The sequence below is a fragment of the Mustelus asterias genome, chromosome 18 (assembly GCF_964213995.1).
Source record: "Mustelus asterias chromosome 18, sMusAst1.hap1.1, whole genome shotgun sequence".
Taxonomy (NCBI): domain Eukaryota; kingdom Metazoa; phylum Chordata; class Chondrichthyes; order Carcharhiniformes; family Triakidae; genus Mustelus; species Mustelus asterias.
Genome location: NC_135818.1, coordinates 8,704,473 through 8,725,953, shown reverse-complemented (window position 1 = coordinate 8,725,953; position 21,481 = coordinate 8,704,473). Strand labels below are relative to the sequence as shown.

General features: G+C 46.9%; 1 protein-coding gene across 5 annotated transcripts in view; it reads left to right on the top strand.

The window, feature by feature from the left end:
* LOC144506952 (alpha-(1,6)-fucosyltransferase) overlaps nt 1-21,481 on the top strand; it is a 646,707-nt gene that overhangs the window by 378,821 nt on the left and 246,405 nt on the right. For 4 of the 5 annotated variants that reach the window (XM_078233392.1, XM_078233382.1, XM_078233383.1 and 1 more), the window contains exon 5: nt 1,978-2,040. The gene's annotated coding sequence lies outside the window, so the exon portion shown is untranslated. Of the gene's footprint in view, nt 1-1,977; nt 2,041-19,079; nt 19,101-21,481 lie in introns of those variants that run through there. The other variant, XM_078233390.1, reaches the window with a different exon arrangement.

Below are 21,481 nucleotides of genomic sequence, written 5' to 3'. Positions count from 1 at the left end.
GGGATTTTGATTTGATTTGATTTGATTTATTATTGTCACATGTATTAACATAGTGAAAATTATTGTTTCTTGCGCGCTATGCAGACGACGCATACCGTTCATAGAGAAGGAAAGGAGAGAGTGCAGAATGTAGTGTTACAATCATAGCTAGGGTGGAGAGAAAGATCAACTTAATGCAAGGTAAGTCCGTTCAAAAGTCTGACAGCAGCAGGGAAGGAGCTGTTCTTGAGTCAGTTGGTAAGTGACTTCAGACTTTTGTATCTTTTTCCCGAAGGAAGAAGGTGGAAGAGAGAATGTCTGGGTTGCGTGGGGAGGTGATGGCCGAGTGGTATTATCGCTAGACTACTAATCCAGGAACTCAGCTAATGTTCTGGGGACCCGGGTTCAAATCCCACCACGGCAGTGGGTGGAATTTGAATTCAATGAAAAAAAAATCTGGAATTAAGAATCTACTGATGACCATGAAACCATTGTCGATTGTCAGAAAAACCCATCTGGTTCGCTAATGTCCTTTAGGGCAGGAAATCTGCCGTCCTTACCCAGTCTGGCCTACAAGTGACTCCAGAGCCACAGCAATGTGGTTGACTCTCAACTGCCCTCCAAAGGCAACGAGGGATGGGCAATAAATGCTGGCCAACCAGTGATGCCCATGTCCCACAAATGAATAAAATATTTTTTTTAACGACAAAGAGTCGTGAACGAAGCCCAGTCCATCACACAAACCAGCCTCCTATCCATTGACTCTGTCTACACTTCCCGCTGCCTTGTTAAAGCAGCCAGCATAATTAAGGACCTCACGCACCCCGGACATTCTCTCTTCCATCTTCTTCCTTCGGGAAAAAGATACAGAAGTCTGAGGTCACGTACCAACCGACTCAAGAACAGCTTCTTCCCTGCTGCTGTCAGACTTTTGAATGGACCTACTTCGCACTAAGTTGATCTTTCTCTACACCCTAGCTATGACTGTAACACTACATTCTGCACTCTCTCCTTTCCTTCTACCCTATGTACTCTATGAACAGTATGCTTTGTCTGCATAGCGTGCAAGAAACAATACTTTTTAATGTATCCGAATACATGTGAGAATAATAAATAAACTTTAAACTTAAATAACTTCAAAATCAAAGTCAATTTGTTAAGTAACGTTTTTTATTGGTGTATATGGAGAGTTTTAGTACTCAAAAGTGTATAAAAGGGGGACTGGTGGGACACTGGGGTGATGGTAGGTAGGAGGAAGAGATATTTAATGGGTGGCACGGTGGCACAGTGGTTAGCACTGCTGCCTCACAGCTCCAGGGACCCGGGTTCGATTCCTGGTTTGGGTCACTGTCTGTGTGGAGTTTGCACGTTCTCCTCGTGTCTGCGTGGGTTTTCTCCGGGTGTTCCGGTTTCCACCCACAGTCCAAAAATGTGCTGGTTAGGTGCGCTGGCCATGTCAAATTCTCCCTCAGTGTACCCGAACAGGTGCCGGAGTGTAGCGACGAGGGGATTTTCACAGTAACTTCATTGCGGTGTTGATGTAAGCCTGCTTGTGACACTAATAAATAAACTTTTAACTTTGGTTGAATAAAACAACCGTCAAGAAAACAGATTTGTGCCGAGATTAATTCTTCCTCGCCTGAATTGGGTTCCTAATTTACACAATTCAACAGCCACACAAAACAAAACAAGCGAATTGATTGACAAATAATTGCTTGTGTTTGTCATCTTTCCATTGCTGTGGAATACACCAAACAGTATTAAAGAGTGACTTCCACAGTGCGACCAGCCCTACTTAACCTGGTTATTGAGGTGACTTTAAAAAAGGCAAGCAGTGCTTTATATTCTCTGGAAGTCCTCCATCCAACTTGGGTTCTTTGATTCCCTGTAAAGGTAACCTTTCAAGGAGCAGTGTTGCTGTTTTCCCATGGGAGTGTGGAAGATTGATATTTCTGTTCAAATGGGATAGACTCTCAATATCTCTTTTCCTTCCCTCAGGGAGAAGACAACCCAGCCTTGAACAGAATCTCCAACTTGGTTTTGCCCGCAGCCTGACTTGAGGTAAGCCTGGCTTTCTCCATCCCCAGAATGTATCTGAGACAGCACATTGGAATTAATAACATTCACCCTTGTCCTAAGGTCTGAAAGTGACAACGCAGGTGGAGAAGGTAGTCAAGAAGGCATATGGCCTGCTTGTCTTCATTGGCCAGGGCATTGAGTTTAAAAATTGACAAGTCATGTTGCAGCTTTATAGAACCTTAGTTAGGCCGCACTTGGGGTATAGTGTTCAATTCTGGTCGCCACACTACCTGAAGGATGTGGAGGCTTTGGAGAGGGTGCAGAAAAGATTTACCAGGATGTTGCCTGGCATTAGCTATGAGGAGAGGTTGGAGAAACTTGATTTGTTCTCGCTGAAACGACAGAGGTTGAGGGGAGACCTGATAGAAGTCTACAAGATTATAAGAGGCATGGACAGAGTGGATAGTCAGAAGCTTTTTCCCAAGGTGGAAGAGTCAATTACTAGGGGGCACAGGTTTAAGGTGCGAGGGGCAAGGTTTAAAGAAGATGTACGAGGCAAGTTTTTTACACAGAGGGTGGTGGGTGACAGGAACTCGCTACCGGAGGAGGTAGTGACTTTTAAGGGGCATCTTGACAAATACATGAATAGGATGGGAATAGAGGGATATGGTCCCCGGAAGGGTAGGGGGTTTTAGTTCAGATGGGCAGCATGTTCAGTGCAGGCTTGGAGGGTCGAAGGGCCTGTTCCTGTGCTGGAATTTGCTTTGTTCTTTGTTGAATGTGATTTATTTCTCAGTAAGACGTCTCACAACACCAACATCTCCACATCATTTATTTCTCAGCCATGGTGGATGTTTTACTTGTGCCAGTTTGTGCCACTTTTGAGTGGCCCAGGTAATGCTGTCAGAGATTGAAAGCAAAACATCAAGTGACAATTTGGAAAATGTTTCCAAATCAGGAGGAGTGGATTTTTTGATCCGAATATTGCCCCAGTTCATTGGGCAGTAACTTGTAAGTGATTACTCTGAGCGGCATGGTGGCACAGTGGTTAGCACTGCTGCCTCACAGCGCCAGGGACTGGGTTCAATTCCAACCAAATTTGCTAAGGGAGTGCTGCTCGGGCTGCAGTGGAGAGTGACAGTTGGTGTCTCACTGAGGGAGTGTTGCTCGGGCTGCAGTGGAGAGTGACAGTTGGGGAAGTGTGGGGAAGTTTTTTGTTTTCTTTTTTTCTTGCTGGTAATGGCTTCAGGGATGGCAGTTCAGGCAGTATGCTGCATCTCCTGTGGGATGTATGTGGTGAGGAAATCCAGTAGTGTTTCAGGAGATTTTAGTTGTAAGAAGTGCATTAGATTGCAGCTTCTGGAGGAGCGTGTAAAGGAGCTGGAGGGGGAGGTAGAGGAACTCCGCATAATTCGGGAGGCGGAGGTGGAAGTTGATAGGAGTTATAGAGAAATAGTAACTCCTAGAAATGAGGCTTGGGTCAATGCCAGGAGGAGGGGTAAGAAGCAATCGGGAAGACAATCCCCTGGGGCGGTTCCCCTCCATAATAGGTTTTCGGTGCTGGAGGCTACAGTTGAGGAGGAATCAACTGAGCATAGAGAGCAGATCTCTGGGGGTGAGCCGAGTGAGAAAGCTCAGGTGGTTAGGGGCTGTAAAAGACTGGGCCTTGTGATTGGGGACTCCACAATTAAGGAGACAGATAGGAGGGTCGGAACTAAAGGTAGGGACTCAGGGTTGGTGTGTTGCCTACCAGGGGCTGGGGTCCGGGATGTGTCTGACAGGGTATTCAGGACTCTTAGGGGGGAGGGAGATAAACCACAAGTTATTGTACATGTGGGGACACACGACATAGGGAGGATAGGGGAAGGGGATATTAGGCAGGGATTTATGGAGTTGGGGTGGAAACTAAAGGCCAAGACTGACAGAGTGGTTATCTCTGGACTCTTGCCTGTACCACGGGATAGTTTAGAGAGGAATAGGGAGAGGGAAGGTTTGAATTCATGGCTGAGGGGATGGTGCAGGAGGGAGGGGTTCAGGTACTTAAGCAATTGGGGCTCGTACTGGGGAAGGTGTGACCTCTATGAGAAGGATGGTCTACACCTTAATCAGAAGGGGACCAATATCCTGGGGGGTAAATTTGCTAAGGCCATGCAGGGAGGTTTAAACTGATTCGGGGGGGGGGAGGGATCCTGAGTAGTGGGGCTGAAAGTGAGGGATGCATGGATGGGGACTGCAATGCACGGCATTGCAGAGGTGGGGTGGAGCAGGGTTTGAAATGTGTATACTTCAATGCCAGGAGTATTCGCAATAAAGTGGGTGAACTTGCAGCGTGGATCAGTACCTGGGACTTCGATGTTGTGGCTATTTCAGAGACATGGATAGAGCAGGGGCAGGAATGGATGCTGCAGGTCCCGGGGTTCAAATGTTTTAGTCGAAGTAGGGAAGGAGGTAGAAGAGGGGGAGGGGTAGCATTATTGGTCAGAGATTGTATCACAGTGTCAGAGAGGAGGTTTGATGAGGACTTATCTGTTGAGGTAGTATGGGCGGAGATTAGAAATAGGAGAGGAGAGGTCACCCTGTTGGGAGTCTTTTATAGACCTCCTAAAAGTTCTAGAGAGGTTGAGGAAAGGATTGCGGAGTCAATCCTGCTTAGGAGTGAAAGTAATAGGGCAATTGTTATGGGGGATTTTAACTTGACTAATATTGACTGGAATTGTTATAGCTCTAGCTCGTTAGAGGGGTCAGTTTTTGTTCAAAGCGTGCAGGAAGGTTTTTTGACTCAGTATGTAGACAGGCCAACTAGAGGTGAGGCTATATTGGATCTGGTGCTGGGAAATGAGCCAGACCAGGTGCTAGACTTGGAAGTTGGTGTGCATTTTGGTGATAGTGACCACAATTCGGTTACGTTCACCTTAGTGATGGAAAGGGATAGGCATGAACCTCGGGCCAATGGTTTTAGCTGGGGGAAGGGTAATTATGAGGCTATTAGGAGAGAATTAGGAAACATAGGTTGGACTAGGAGATTACAGGGACTGGGAACGTCCGACATGTGGAGTTTTTTCAAGGAGCAGCTACTGCGAGTCTGTGATAGGTATGTCCCTGTCAGGCAAGGAGGAATTGGTAGGGCTAGGGAACCGTGGTGCACCAAAAAAGTTTCTTTGTTGGTTAAAAAGAAAAAGGAGGCTTATGTTCGGATGAGACGTGAGCACTCGGGTAGTGCACTAGAAAGCTTTAGATTGGCTAAGAGGGAGTTGAAGAGCGAGCTTAGAAGGGCTAAAAGGGGACATGAGAAGACTTTGGCGGATAGGGTTAAAGAGAATCCTAAGGCGTTCTATAGGTATGTCAAGAACAGAAGGTTGGTTAGGGCAAGTTTAGGGCCAGTTATAGATGGCAGAGGGAAGTTATGTGTGGAACCGGAGGAGATTGGTGAAGCATTGAACCAATATTTCTCTTCGGTGTTCACGCAAGGGGACATGAATATAGCTGAGGAGGACACTGGGTTGCAAGGGAGTAGAATAGACAATATTACAGTTGATAAGGAGGATGTGCAGGATATTCTGGAGGGTCTGAAAATAGATAAATCCCCTGGTCCGGATGGGATTTATCCAAGGATTCTCTGGGAGGCAAGAGAAGTGATTGCAGAGCCTCTGGCTCTGATCTTCAGGTCGTCGTTGGCCTCTGGTATAGTACCAGAAGATTGGAGGTTAGCGAATGTTGTCCCATTGTTTAAGAAGGGGAACAGAGACTTCCCCGGGAATTATAGACCGGTGAGTCTCACTTCTGTTGTCGGCAAGATGTTGGAAAAAATTATAAGGGATAGGATTTATAGTTATTTGGAGAGTAATGAATTGATAGGTGATAGTCAGCATGGTTTTGTGGCAGGTAGGTCGTGCCTTACTAACCTTATTGAGTTTTTTGAGAAAGTGACCAAGGAGGTGGATGGGGGCAAGGCAGTGGACGTGGTATATATGGATTTTAGTAAGGCGTTTGATAAGGTTCACCATGGTAGGCTTCTGCAGAAAATGCAGATGTATGGGATTGGGGGTGATCTAGGAAATTGGATCAGGAATTGGCTAGCGGATAGGAAACAGAGGGTGGTGGTTGATAGTAAATATTCATCATGGAGTGCGGTTACAAGTGGTGTACCTCAGGGATCTGTTTTGGGGCCACTGCTGTTTGTAATATTTATTAATGATCTGGATGAGGGTATAGTTGGGTGGATTAGCAAATTTGCTGATGACACCAAAGTCGGTGGTGTGGTAGACAGTGAGGAAGGGTGTCGTAGTTTGCAGGAAGACTTAGACAGGTTGCAAAGTTGGGCCGAGAGGTGGCGGATGGAGTTTAATGCGGAGAAGTGTGAGGTAATTCACTTTGGTAGGAATAACAGATGTGTTGAGTATAGGGCTAACGGGAGGACTTTGAATAGTGTGGAGGAGCAGAGGGATCTAGGTGTATGTGTGCATAGATCCCTGAAAGTTGGGAATCAAGTAGATAAGGTTGTTAAGAAGGCATATGGTGTCTTGGCGTTTATTGGTAGGGGGATTGAATTTAGGAGTCGTAGCGTTATGTTGCAACTGTACACAACTCTGGTGCGGCCGCACTTGGAGTACTGTGTGCAGTTCTGGTCCCCACATTACAGGAAGGATGTGGAGGCTTTGGAGAGGGTGCAGAGGAGGTTTACCAGGATGTTGCCTGGTATGGAGGGGAGATCCTATGAGGAGAGGCTGAGGGATTTGGGATTGTTTTCGCTGGAAAGGCGGCGGCTAAGAGGGGATCTTATTGAAACATATAAGATGATTAGAGGTTTAGATAGGGTGGATAGTGATAGCCTTTTTCCTCTGATGGAGAAATCCAGCACGAGGGGGCATGGCTTTAAATTGAGGGGGGGTAGTTATAGAACCGATGTCAGGGGTAGGTTCTTTACCCAGAGGGTGGTGAGGGATTGGAATGCCCTGCCAGCATCAGTAGTAAATGCGCCTAGTTTGGGGGCGTTTAAGAGATCCGTAGATAGGTTCATGGACGAAAAGAAATTGGTTTAGGTTGGAGGGTCACAGTTTTTTTTTTTTTTAACTGGTCGGTGCAACATCGTGGGCCGAAGGGCCTGTTCTGCGCTGTAATGTTCTATGTTCTATGTTCAGTCGGGTGACTGTCTGTGTGGAGTTTGCACATTCTCCCCGTGTCTGCGTGGGTTTCCTCCGGGTGCCTCGGTTTCCTCCCACAGTCCAAAGATGTGCATGTTCGGTGGATTGGCCATGCTAAATTGCCCCTTAGTGTTGAAAGATGTTTGGGTTCGTTGGATTGGTCATGCTAAATTGCCCCTTAGTGTTCAAAGTAAAGTTACTTATTTATTAGTCACAAATAAGGCTTGCATTAACAGTGCAATGAAGTTACTGTGAAATTTCCCTAAAGTCACACAAAGATGTGTAGGTTAGATGGATTGGCCATGTTAAATTGTCTTGTAATCACTTACAAATTGCTAAATGGTAGGTAATCACATACAAGTTACAGTCCCTCAGTGTCCAAAGATGTGTAGGTTAGCGGGATTGGCCATACTAAATTGCCCCTTCGTGTCCAAAGATGTGTAGGGTAGACGGATTGGCCACAGTAAATGCGCAGTGTTATGGGGGTCTCAGTGGGATGTTCTTTTGGAGAGTCGGTGCAGACTCGATGGGCTGTGGATGTCTTTTTTTCTGCACTGCAGGGATTCTGTGGTGCTCTGAAGAGCGAGAACTGTAATTTCAAATTTTCTGGTAACCATTTCACTGTGGATGTTGTTTCTGGAACATAGCCAGCTGTACAGAAACAGGAGACATTTAAATAGAAACTAGTTTGCACAAACCATTTTAGCAGAGTTTTGTACCATCTCGGCATATAACTGGATTTATTGCATTTCAAACAAAGTAAAGCCCTCTTTAGATAGTCTGCTTATTGAATTGTACATGACTCAAATAAAATTCTGTGTGCATTCTCTCTGAGCTAATCTGGCCGATTCTATTCAAGGACAGAAAGTTACACTTCACTGAGTATTTCAATATGGATCTGATCTTGTTTTTATTATTGATTTATTTATTGATTTATTATTGTCACATGTATTGGGAGACAGTGAAAAGCATTGTTTCTTGCACGCTATACTGAAAAAGCATACTGTTCATTGAGTACACAGGGGAGAAGGAAAGGAGAGGGTGCAGAATGTAGTGTTACAGTCATAGCTAGGGTGTATAGAAAGATCAGCTTAATATAAGGTGGGTCCATTCAAAAGTCTGACGGCAGCAGGGAAGAAGCTGTTCTTGAGTCGGTTGGTTTGTGATCTCAGACTTTTGTATCTTTTTCCCGACGGAAGAAGGTGGAGGAGAGAGTGTCTCTGGGCTGCGTGGGGTCCTTAATTATGCTGGCTGCTTTGCCGAGGCAGCGAGAAGTGTGGACAGAGTCAGTGGATGGGAGACTGGTTTGTGTGATGGACTGGGCTTTGTTCATGACCTTTTGTAGTTCCTTGCGGTCTTGGTCAGAGCAGGAGCCCACACCAAGCTGTGATACAACCAGAAAGAATGCTTTCTATGGTGCATCTTTAAATGTTGGTGAGAGTTGTCGTGGACATGCCAAATTTCCTTAGTCTTCTGAGCAAGTAGAGGTGTGAGTGGGCTTTCTTAACTATAGCATAATTACACATCAACATTCTGGGACTCCCTCTCTGACAGCACTGTGGGTGTACCTACAAGACATGGACTGCAGCAGTTCAAGAAGGCAGCTCACCACCACCTTCTCAGGGGCAATTCCAGATGGGTAATCAATGCCTAGCCAGCAACACCCATATCCTATAAAATAAATGTGGGCGTTGCTGGCTGGCCAGCTTTTACTGCCCATCCCTAACTGCCCTTGAGAAGGTGGTGGTGAGCTGCTGCCTTGAATCGCTGCAGTCCACGTGATGTAAATACATCCAAAGTGCTGTTAGGGAGGGAATTCCAAGATTTTGACCTAGTGACGGAACAGTGATATATTTCCAAGTCGTGGATTGGAGGGAAATTTCCAAATCGTGGTGGTGTATCTATGTGCCTTGTCCTTCCAGGTTGCAGAGGTTGTGGGTTGAGAAGATGCTGTTAAAGAAGCCTTGGTGTTTGTTTATTTATCTCAAAGTTTTACCCCTTTATCCTCAAACTATGACCCCTAGTTCTGGACTCCCCCACCATTGGGAACATTCTTTCTGAATCTACCCTGTCTAACCTTGTTAGAATTTTATAAGTTTCTAAGAGATTCCCCTCTCACTCTTCTAAACTCCAGTGAATACAACCCTAACCGACTTAGATTAGCTGCCACATTACCTACATTACAACAGCGAATACATTTCAAAAGCGCAGTGGTTAGCACTGCTGCCTCGCAGCGCCAGGTACCCCGGTTTGCTTCCCAGCTTGGGTCTGTGCAGACTTTGCGCATTCTCCCCGTGTGTGCGTGGGTTTCCTCCGGGTGCTCCGGATTCCTCCCACTGTCTGAAAGACGTGCTGGCAAGGTGCTAAATTCTCCCTCGGTGTTACCCGAACAGGTGCCGGAGTGTGGCGACTAGGGGAATTTCACAGTAACTACATTGCGGTGTTAATGTAAGCCTACTTGTGACACTAATAAATAAACTTTAAAACTTTAAACTTTAAAAAAATACTTCCTTGGTTGTGAAGCACTTTGGGACACTGGCGTTCTTTAAATGTTAGCCTTTTTTTCATTTAAGACTTAACGACCATTGTCAGCGATTCTCCTCGTTACTCTGTTGTATGTCAGGGAAAACTGCTTCAGGTGCTGTTACCCAGTGCAGTGCACGCCATCGGGTGTGAGCTTAGTTGATCTTGAGCCTTTCTGATATTCTCAGGAGCGAGATTTAAATTGGAACAGTTCCGCACTGGGCACTGCCATCAGCCTTTGATATAATGTCACTTCCATTTGAAAGTCACTTTTATCCAGCAGCACAATAGTTTGATATTTCAAAAAAAATCCCAGTGAACTCGTGACACATGGAAAAGTATCTCTGGAGCTGTCAGACTTTGCAACGCTAATTACTGCATTTTCCAACCTCAGTGAGCCATTTTTAAATAAATGCTGAAAGAAAGTTTTAACAGTTTCAGAAACCAACCCAGGATGTAAAACCATAAGACCATAAGACATAGGAGCAGAATTAGGTCACTCGGCCCAACGAGCCTGCTCCACCATTCAATCATGGCTGATTCTTCTCTCATCCCCATTTTCCTGCCTTTGAATGAAGGACTTCCACTTGGAAGCCCACAAGCAGAGCCAACAGGGTTTGTTTTCTAGGCCTCCTGCATGGCGGACCCCACCACCCACTGATGGGGGGCTTCAAGTGGAGGAGGAATGAGGCCCTTGAGTCCCATAAGTTGCCCATTTAAGGGCCTCAATTTGTGGAGGGGTGGGTGGGTCTCCCATAAGACGTAGGAGCAGAATTAGACCATTCGGCCCATCAAGTCGGCTCCGCCATTCAATCATGGCTGATATTTTTCTCATCCCCATTCTCCTGCCTATTCCCCATAACCCCTGTTCCCCTTATTAATCAAGAACCTATCTATCTCTGTCTTAAAGATACTCAATGACCTGGCCTCCACAGCCTTCTGCGGCAAAGAGTTCCACAGATTCACCACACTCTGGCTGAAGAAATTCCTCCTCATCTCTGTTTTAAAGGATCATCGCTTTAGCTTGAGGTTGTGCCCTATTGTGATTTCTATTCTCTCTCCATCAAACATAATATTCCAAAGTGTTCCCGTCTCCTCACAGGGAGCCGCCTGTGTTTATTAACTAGTTTTGACACGAGGATTTCACCTCCTTTTGCGCTGGTACATTTCTGAATAGAATCATAGAATTCCCGACGGTGTAGGAGAAGGCCTTTCAGCCCATCGAGTCTGCACCAACTGTAGTCCCACCCAGGCCGTATCCCCATAATTCCATGCCTTTTACCCTAACTAGTCCCCTGTTACTTCTCTAGCTTGTGTCATATCGCCTGTATGGGCAGCGCGGTGGTTAGCACTGCTGCGTTCGCAGCGCCAGGGACCCGGGTTCGATTCCGGCCTCTGGTGACTTTATGTGTGAGTTCAATCCCCGGCTTGGGTCACTGTCTGTGTGGAGTTTTCACCGGGTGCTCCGGTTTCCTCCCACAGTCCAAAGGTGTGCAGTTTAGGTGGATTGGCCATGCTAAATTGACCCTTATTTATTGTTTATTCATTTGTGGGACATGGGAGTCGCTGGCTGGCCAGCATTTATTGCCCATCCCTAGTTGCCCTTGGAGGGCAGTTGAGAGTCAACCACATTGCTGTGGCTCTGGAGTCCCATGTAGGCCAGACCGGGTAAGGACATGTTTCAGCAGGAGTCGTGACAACCAACGGGACTGCAAATGTATTGGGAGCCCCTTTGATTATGTGCTACCTCAGGGTCAGCGTCTATGCCAAGTACAGATACAGCTTCAAGAGGATGTACATTCTGGAGCAAGTCTGATTATAATTTTTTTAAAAGTCTTAGGTGTGATCTTGCCAAAAAGATTTCTAAATGCCAAACCAACGTGAAAACAGGAGAGTTTCGGATTTGTTTTTTCGGCGAGGCCACAATGAAATCTTATGCCACAAAATGGTGCACATCTGTTTCCCACCAGCAGGGGGAGAGGTGGGGCTAGGCGGAAAGCCAAATGCTCACAGTAGAGGGCGCAATCGGGCATGCGCAGATCATGGTGGGATGAACTGCTAAGATCCCCCCCCTTTAATATTTTAGACATTATTTTAGTATAGCAAATAATTAAAACCACTGCATAAAACTGCCCAGAAGTGCTCAGGAAAATGTGATACTTTAAACAATTTTGAGGCAGTTGACTGTGCCAATTGTGGCTCAGTTCTTCACAATAGGGAGCTGTGACTTGACACCACGTTGTCTTACCCGACTTTTCCTATTAAAATTACAAGGCTGTAGCTCCTAGTGCCTTTGAGTGTCAATGAGATCGAGTACATGTTGACAAAGGGAAGTATAATCTTCAATTAATACCATACAATGTTTGCTCAGTATTAAATCAATGATGGGATGCATCGTAAGTTTAAGTAGGTGAGCTGTATTCATGCTGCAGGTTTGGTCTCCGGATTGTGCTGCGTTCTCTTCTTTGACATCTAATCGTGTTGTTGGTCTCCCTTGAAATCGGCCGCAGAGTGAGGGCTGTTATCTTCCGCTTGTGTGCAAATTGGCTGGCTGCCAAATTCTCCGACCTCGCTGCAGCGAGAGCGTTGGGCGAGCACCAGGTAAGATCGCGCCCTAAGTTTCTAACACCGGGTATGGCTCTGGGGTTGCGTTTGTTTCCAAGCCAAACTGCTTTCCCACCCACCGCACCCCCAGGTAGAATTTCCGTCCCAATTCAATCGCTACGGAGATTGTGGTGAAATTATAATCCATCCTTCTTTCCACCTGAACGAATAAAGATTACCGTCAAATTCCTCCCAGACCAGCCGATGAGATACTCCAAAAAGACAATGCACCTAATAACAAAACGAACAGATGGACTATAAAAGCAGTCCTTGTGGACGATAAATATTTGAAGATTGCACAGTGGATATCTTGGCCCACGATGGAGGGAAGACATTTCGCCAACTCGGATCAGTGGCTTATTTCATCTGATGTTATTAACGTAGAATTTGCGTGGTGTCAATGGGATAAGAGATGGGAAGGACAAATGTCGGCTGGAGTTCTCCGGCCATTCATGCCGGCAGGATTCTCTGGTCCTGCCGGCAGTGTGTTTCCCAGTGGCATGGGGTGGCTTCAATGGGAATTCCCATTGACAGCGATGGGGACCAGACGATTCTGCCGCTGGGGAACAGCCTGACACCACCGACAAACAAGCTGCAGGGGGAATCATAGAAACCCTACAGTGCAGAAGGAGGCCATTCGGCCCATCGAGTCTGCACCGACCACAATCCCAGCCAGGCCCTACCCCTATATCCCTACATATTTACCCGCCAATCCCTCTAACTTAAGCATTTCAGGACTCTAAGGGGCAATTTTTAGCATGGCCAATCAACTTAACCCGCACATCTTTGGACTGTGGGAGGAAACCGGAGCACCCGGAGGAAACCCACGCAGACACGAGGAGAATGTGCAAACTCCACACAGACAGTGACCCGAGCCGGGAATCGAACCCGGGACCCTGGAGCTGTGAAGCAGCAGTGCTAACCACTGTGCCACCGAGCCGCCCCTTAATGGATGGGAGGCTGGAGAATCTCACCTGTAGTTTTTTGCTTATCTTATTCTAGGTGAGAGGTCACACGACACCAGGTTATAGTCCAACAGATTGATTTTGAAATTGATTGGAAGTGTCTTATGACCTCTCATCTTGTCCACCCCAGTCCAACACCGGCATCTCCACATCATATCTTACTCTGGCGAGTTGCATTCGTAGAATCCCACAGTGCAGAAAGAGGCCATTCAGCACACCGGGTCTGCACTGCCCACAATCCCACCCAGGCCCTACCCCCATAACCCCATGCATTTACCCTAGCTAGTCCCCCTAAAACTAAGGGGCAATTTAACATGGCCAATCCACCTAACCTGCACGTCTTTGGCCTGTAGGAGGAAACTGGAGCACCCGGAGGAAACCCTTGCAGAAATGGGGAGAACGTGCAAACTCCACACAGGCAGTCACCCGAGGCCGGAATTGAACCCAGGTCCCTGGCGCTGTGAGGCAGCAGTGCCAACCACTGTGTCACCGTGCCACATTAGAGATGCGCATTAGTCTATAAGTACGCATAATGGAGGAGCGCCTCTCATTTTTGGAGGTGTGACAAGATTTGCGAATCTTGGCCTCTTTGACCTGTGCCCGTGAAGCGTCACTGCTATTTTGTCTACTTTCTGTTCTATCGCATGTTGAGTGCTTCATGGAGATCCCCGGCCTGTGGGAACGGCAGCCGCCAACACTGTTGGTGTAAAGCAGAAAACAGCTGAGATCTTTCTATCTTTCTGGTGTCAAGACCTGTTTGCGTCTGTAATAGAGACTCTCGCAAGATGCCTCCTCCGTCTGTACGATTCTAAATGACGGAAAGCTGTGCGTCCAGAGGGATCTGGGGGGTTGTGTACTTGCGTCAGTAAAATGTAGTGGTTAAGGTAAAGATTAATCAACAAGGCTGATGGAATGTTAGCCTTTATAAATAAAAGACTAAAATATAAAGGGCAAACGTTTTGCCACAGCTTTAAAGCCACATCTGGAGTGCTGTACACAACATATAAATAGTGATCCTGAAATAACTCGAGAACAGATTCACCAGATTACATCCGGACATCCTCTCTTCCACCTTCTTCCATCGGGAAAAAGATACAAAAGTCTGAGATCATGTACCAACCGACTCGAGAACAGCTTCTTCCCTGCTGCCATCAGACTTTTGAACAGTTCTACCATATATTAAGTTGATCTTTCTCTACACCCTATCTGTGACTGCAACACTGTATTCTGCACCCTCTCCTTTCCTTCTCTCCTATGTATTCTATGAACAGTATGCTTTGTCTGTATAGCGCAAGAAACAATACTTCTTACTGTATCCCAATGCACGTGACAATAATAAATTAAACCAAGGACCTGGGTTCGAATCCCGGCTCGGGTCACTGTCTGTGTGGATTCTGCACATTCTCCCCATGTCTGTGTGGGTTTCCTCCGGGTGCTCCAGTTTCCTCCCACAGTACAAAGATGTGCAGGTTGATTGGTCATGCTAAATTGTCCCTTTGTGTCAGGGTGATTAGCAGGGTAAATACCTGGGGTTACAGGGATAGGGCCTGTGGGATTGTTGTCGGTGCAGACTCGATGGGCTGAATGGCCTCCTTCTGCACTGTAGGATTCTATGAATTGGCCTTGGAAGACAGTGCACCACAAGAATGGACATGTTGGCCGAAAAATGGTGGGGTGTGGGAAACCATGTGATGAAACCTCCAAGGATATAGAGAATCGCAGTTGGCAGCCCTGGAAGGGAACAGCATCTGTGATGGGTGCAGACTTGATGGGCCAAATGGCCTCTTTCTGCACTGTAGGGATTCTATGATTTCTATGAACTGGTTCGACGGTGGTTCGCAGAAGTGTATTTTAATGGTAGCCATTTTAGAAGAAAAGAATGGCGGACACCAAGTTGGAGACGTTGTGTGGTGTGTCAGCCAGACAGGAACGCTGGAAGCGTCTGCGGAAATGCAAGCCTTTCATTATGCTTTTCTTTGACCGAACACATTCTGCAAGCGTTAGCCGAGAGATTTTGTACGCGCCGGTACCTTCAATGATGCAGTCAACGATTTCGTTCTTTCGAAAATGTGACGAGCGCTTGGGCACTTTTCCATTTCGGAGCGCGGTGGGCACCTTGTCACCTCCGCAAGTGAAGTTTGACTGCAGCCCAAAGTGTCAAGATAAATGTTTCTTTCCTCGCTGATAGGATTCCTAATTACCCACTTCACTCAATCGGCGCGCAGTTCCCAGTAGGCGGATGCCGGCAATCTGAAGTGTGGAATTAGAATGCGCAGTTGCCGCTAGATTTGTCGCTCTGATGTAAATGATAAAGGTAAATGTCAGACTGGTGGAGTCAAGATTGCCCCTCTGGGGACTGTTAATGTACACTGGAGCTGAAGCATAAACAGTTCTGCGCCGTGTTCCCATTCTACTGTGACCCAGAAGTTATTGTTGCTGATGTTTGCTGTATAAAAAAAATATATCGAAAGCACACTCACAGCTTTGACACCATTCACCAAGAGCGAAATTCACAAAAGAAGGAGACAGTGGCTGGAATTCTCCGGCCGTTCACTCCGGCTGGATTCTCCAGTCCCGCCGGCAGCCCACCCCCGCTCGTGGGTTTCCTGCCAGCATGGGGTGACGTCAATGGCAATGGAGATTGACAGCGGCGGGACTGGAAAATCCCACCGCAAGCAAACAACGCGCCACCTCCCGCCGGCAGCAGACAGGCGACTGGGAGGCTGGAGAATCTCGCCCTGTGGCCGGGATTTTGTGGCACCCCTTTTTCCCGCGGTGGAGGATTTGATGTGATTTATTATGGTCATTTTTATTCGTATACAGTGAAAAGTATTGTTCCTTCTGTGCTATACAGACAAAGCATACTGTTCATAGAATACATAAGGGAGAAGGAAAGGAGAGAGTGCAGAATGTAGTGTTACAGTCATAGCTAGGGTGTAGAGAAAGATCAACTTAGGAGGTCCATTCAAAAGTCTGACGGCAGCAGGGAAGAAGCTGTTCTTGAGTCGATTGGTACGTGATCACAGACCTTTGCATCTTTTTCCTGACGGAAAAAGGTGGAAGAGAGAATGTCCGGGGTGCGTGGGGTCCTTAATTATGCTGGCTGCTTTTCCGAGGCAGCGGGAAGTGTAGACAGAGTCAATGGATGGGAGGCTGGTTTGCGTGAGGGATTGGGCTACATTCACGACCTTTTGTAATTCCTTGCGGTCTTGGGCAGAGCAGGAGCCATACCAAGTTGTGATACAACCAGAAAGAATGCTTTCTATGGTGCATTTGTAAAGGGTGGTGAGAGTCGTAGTGGAGATGCCAAATTTCCTTAGTCTCCTGAGAAAGTAGAAGCGTTGCCTCTACGAGGCTCGCCATTGGCTGGCAGGAGGAAGGTCTGGACTCGGTGAAGTCGACGGCATTTTGCATGGCCCACTTGCTCGCCCCTTCACCGGGGGACATACTATGGGAGTGGGGGTCAACTAATGTATTTTCTCTGTTGGCTGGGGTTGTTTCCTTTGGAACCGAGGATTCAGAGGGGAGGTTTATTTGAGATGTATAAAATTATGAGGGGCTGAGATAGATGTACATGAGAAATAAAAGCGGGAGTAGGCCATTTGGCCCCTCGAACCTGCTCTGCCATTCGATAGGTTCATGGCTTCTCTGGTTGTGGTCTCAGCTGCACTTTCCTGGTCCGATTCCCTTGTAACTCCTAACTCCGTTGTCGATCAAAAATTGGTCCAACTCAGCTTGGAATAAATTGTGCGAGGCAATCACAAGTCAGTTCAAAGAAAATAATTGTTGAATTCCATTGAATCATAGAATTCCTACAGAGCAGATGGAGGCTATTTGGCCCTTCGAGTCTGCACATCTTAGCCAGTCCCACTCCTCCGCCCTATCCCCGTAACCACACACATTTCATAGAAATCACAGAATCCTACAGTGTAGAAGGAGGCCATTCGGCCCATTGAGCCTGCACGGACAACAATCCCACCCAGGCCCAATCCCTGTAACCTCACATATTTACCCCGCTAATCCCTCTAACCTGCACATCTTGGGACACTAAGGGGCAATTTCTCATGGTCAGTCCACCACAGCACATCTTTGGAGTGTGGGAGGAAACCGGAGCACCCGGAGGAAACCCACGCAGACACGGGGAGAACGTGCAGACTCCACACAGACAGTGACCGGAATCGAACCCGGGTCTCTGACGCTGTGAGGCAGCAGTGCTTTCCCTCACTGAAGCAGTGGTGCACACATGCACAAAAACAAGTGTTATGTAATACATAACTGTTCCAAATTGCTGCCTCTGGAGGTCGGTATAGAGGAGACTACATTTGAAGGTAGATTTCTTTACCTTCGTAATAGTTTAATGGTTGACTTGTAACAGTGCAAAATGGCTCGCGTTTTGTTGCCAAGGAGACAGCAATACAGTTGCACAAATTGCCTGTCAACTGCAGTAGGTTTTGCTTCTTGCCTTTGTGAGTGAAAGATACTGATGCTGATATTGGTCATTCTGTGGTGATTCCTTACATTCCGCAGAGACGGTTCGCAATCCACTGTCCGCTGAATTGATGGAAACCCGTATTTGAGGTAAACTGGAATGCAGGAGACCCAGTGGGCCGGAGTTTCCCTGTCCCACCGGCCGCAGTAATGGGTGGGAAACGGACCAGCAAACGCCCATTGACCTCGGGCAGGATTTTCCGGCCTTTGGACAAGTGTGGCTGGAAAATCCCGCCCACAGTGTGGGAAAGGGGAAGGAAGGTTCACGTTGCTGTTTCAGAGCTTTTTGGCCAAGAAACCATTACTGCTGCTTGTTTACATAGAAACACAGAAGATAGGAGCAGGAGGAAGCCATTTGGCCCATCAAACCTGCTCCGCCATTCATCACCATCATGGCTGATCGTCCAACTCAATAGCCTAATCCTGCTTTCTCCCCATAACCTTTGATTCCATTCGCCCCAAGTGCTATATCCAGCCGCCTCTTGAATACATTCGATGTTTTGGCATCAACTACTTCCTGTGGTAATGAATTCCACAGGTTCACCACTCTCTGGGTGAAGAAGTGTCTCCTCATCTCTTTCCTAAATGGTCTACCCTAAATCCTCAGACTGTGACCCCTGGTTCTGGACTCCCTCACCATCAGGAACATCCTCCCTGCATCCACCCTGTCTAGTCCTGTTAGAATTTTATAAATCTCTATGAGATTACCCCCCTCATTCGTCTGAACTCCAGTGAAAACAATCCTAACCTAGTCAATCTCTCCTCATACATCAGTCCCGCCATCCCCGGAATCAGCCTGGTAAACCTTCGCTGCAGTCCCTCGAGAGCAAGAACATCCTTCCTCATCGTTTAAATCAATATTCCTCATCGTTTAAATCAATATTCCTCAACGTTTAGATCAGAGTCTCTTGAATTTACATTTGTGATAATTATCTCACATTGGAAGATAAATCTAGGCTGATTTTTAAAACCCGAAGATTAATTTAACACGACTCAAATGCCATTTGTTTTACAAACGTACGAATTAGGAGCAGGAGTAGACCACTTGGCCCCTCGAGCCTGCTCCACCATCCAATAAGATCTGATTGGAACCACAACCCAACATTCCTGCCTCCTCCCCAATCACCTTTCACCCCCTTGTTAATCCGACATCTATCCAACTCTGTCTTTAAAATATTCAAAGATGGTGGGTGCGTGTTTCAGCTGAGAAGTGTTTTTTAATACAAAAGCAGGAAAATGCTGGAAAATCTCTGCAGGCCTGACGGCATCTGTGGAGAGAGAATCGAGCCCACATTTTGAGTCGAGATAACCTTTCGTCAGAGCTAAGAGCAAAGAAAATCAGAAGAGATTTTTTACTATGCTATAGCTATACTTTTTCTCGGTAAGTGTTTTCTTATAATTCATTTATGGGGTGTGGGCATTTATTGACCACCCCTAATTAGCCTTGAGAAGATGGTGGTGAGCCATCGCCTTGAACCCTTACAGTACCTGGTGCAGGTACGCCCACAATGTGGTTAAGGGAGAGTGTTCCAGGATTTTGACCCAGCAACAGTGAAGGAACAGCCAATATATTTCCGAGTCAGGATGGTGGGAAACTTGGAGGGGAAGTTGCAAGTGGTATTCCCATGTACCTGCTGCCTCTGCCCTTCCAGATAGTAATGGTTGTGGGTTTGGAAGGTGCTGTATAATGAGCCTTGATGAATTGCTGCAGTGCATCTTGTAGATAGTACAGACTGCTGCTACTGAGTGTTGGTGGTGGAGGGAATGGATGTTTGTAGATGTGGTGCCAATCAAGCGGGTTGTTCTGTCCTGGATGGTGTCGAACCTCTTGAGTGCTGTTGGAGCTGCACCCATCCAGGCAAGTGGAGAGTATTCCATCACACTCCTGACTTGTGCCTCGTGGATGGCGGACAGTCTGGCAGGTCGCAAAGTGGTTAGCACTGCTGCTTCACAGCGCCAGGGACCCGGGTTCGATTCCCGGCTTGGGTCACTGTCTGTGTGGAGTTTCCACGTTCTCCCCATGTCTGCGTGGGTTTCCTCCGGGTGCTCCGGTTTCCTCCTACATTCTGAAAGACGTGCTGGTTAGGTGTGTTGACCTGAACAGGTGGCAGACTGTGGCGATTCGGGGAATTTCACAGTAACTTCATTGCAGTGTTAATGTAAGCCTTACTTGTGACTAATAAATAAACTTTAACTTTTTTGGGGAGTCAGGATTTGAGTTACTCACCATAGATTTCCTAGCCTCTGACCTGCTCTTGTAGCCACAATATTTAAATAGCTGGGTCCAGTTCAGTTTCTGGTCAGTGGTAACCCCCAGGATGTTGTTAGTGGAGGACTCCGTGACGGCAATGCCACTTAATGTCAACGGGAGATGGTGAGAATCTGCCCAGTTGCACACGAAAGGTTTAAAAATAGATGTAATTTTTGTTGTTTTGCAAGGATCTCATAGAATCATAGAACCCCTACAGTGCGGAAGGAGGCCATTCAGCCCATCAAGTCTGCACGACCACAATCCCACTCAGGCCCTATCCCCACAACCCTATTCATTTACCCTAGCTAGTCCCCTGTCACTAAGGGTCAATTTAGCACGGCCAATGCACCTAACCCGCACACCTTTGGACTGTGGGAGGAAACCGGAGCACCCGGAGGAAACCCACGCAGACACGGGGAGGAGATGCAGACCCCACACAGACAGTGACCCGAGGCTGGGAATCGAACCTGGGTCCCTGGTGCTGTGAGGCAGTGGTGCCAACCACTGTGCCACCCCTTTATCTCCAGTAGTTAACTTCGCTCAGGGCAGGTCGTAATTTTAAAAAATGAAGTGCGGCTTGCGATGCAGCCCATTTTGCAGTCACCACTGACTGGTTCACAAGCCTTTGCTTTGAAGCACTTCAATAATTCGAACCTTTGGAAAATCATTTCGATCCTTGTTTCAAACTGAGGTGCTTTAGACAAGTCCATGTTGGATTTTCGACATTGAGATCAGAGTAAACAGTTGCATTACTTTACATTTAATTAGATCCTGATCAGTGTTGTATTGCATGTTGTAAATTAATTACATCCCAGAATGTCATGTTGTAGAAGATGGGGATTCTGGTGGAAATGAGAGAAGGGAGCTGCAGTGACAATATAAAGAAGCCCTGGCAAATAGCCTTATTAAAGGATAGACTGAAAGGGGATTAACTACACAAATAGTGCATTGATTAAGATAACCAAGGATTATGAGAGATTATTCCCAAGCAAGATAAAGAAGTTCATAGCTTGTGGGGAATTATTCACAAAAAGCAGAGAGGCTGCGAATACAAGGAGATGTCTGAAGTCTTGAGTCGTTCACAGGAATGAAACCTGATCAAAGTGCTGCTTAGTTCATGGCCCTTCCTGCGAGAACCTTTAAGTTTAAGTTTATTTATTAGTGTCACATGTAGGCTGACATTAACACTGCAATGAAGTTACTGTGAAAATCCCCTAGTCGCCACACTCTGGCGCCTGTTCGGGTACACTGAGGGAGAATTTAGCATGGCCAATGCACCTAACAAGCACGTCTTTCGGACTGTGGGAGCACCCGGAGGAAACCCACGCAGACACAGGGAGAACGTGCAGACTCCGCACAGACAGTGACCGAGGCTAATAGCCTTCGTTGGCATTCACTGCAGGTATGGTTTTTGATGTCACAGCAGTGACCACTATTGTCAAGTAATTTTGCTCCCAGTTCAACTGCATAGTTAGAACCCCTACAGTGCAGAAAGAGACCATTCGGCCCAT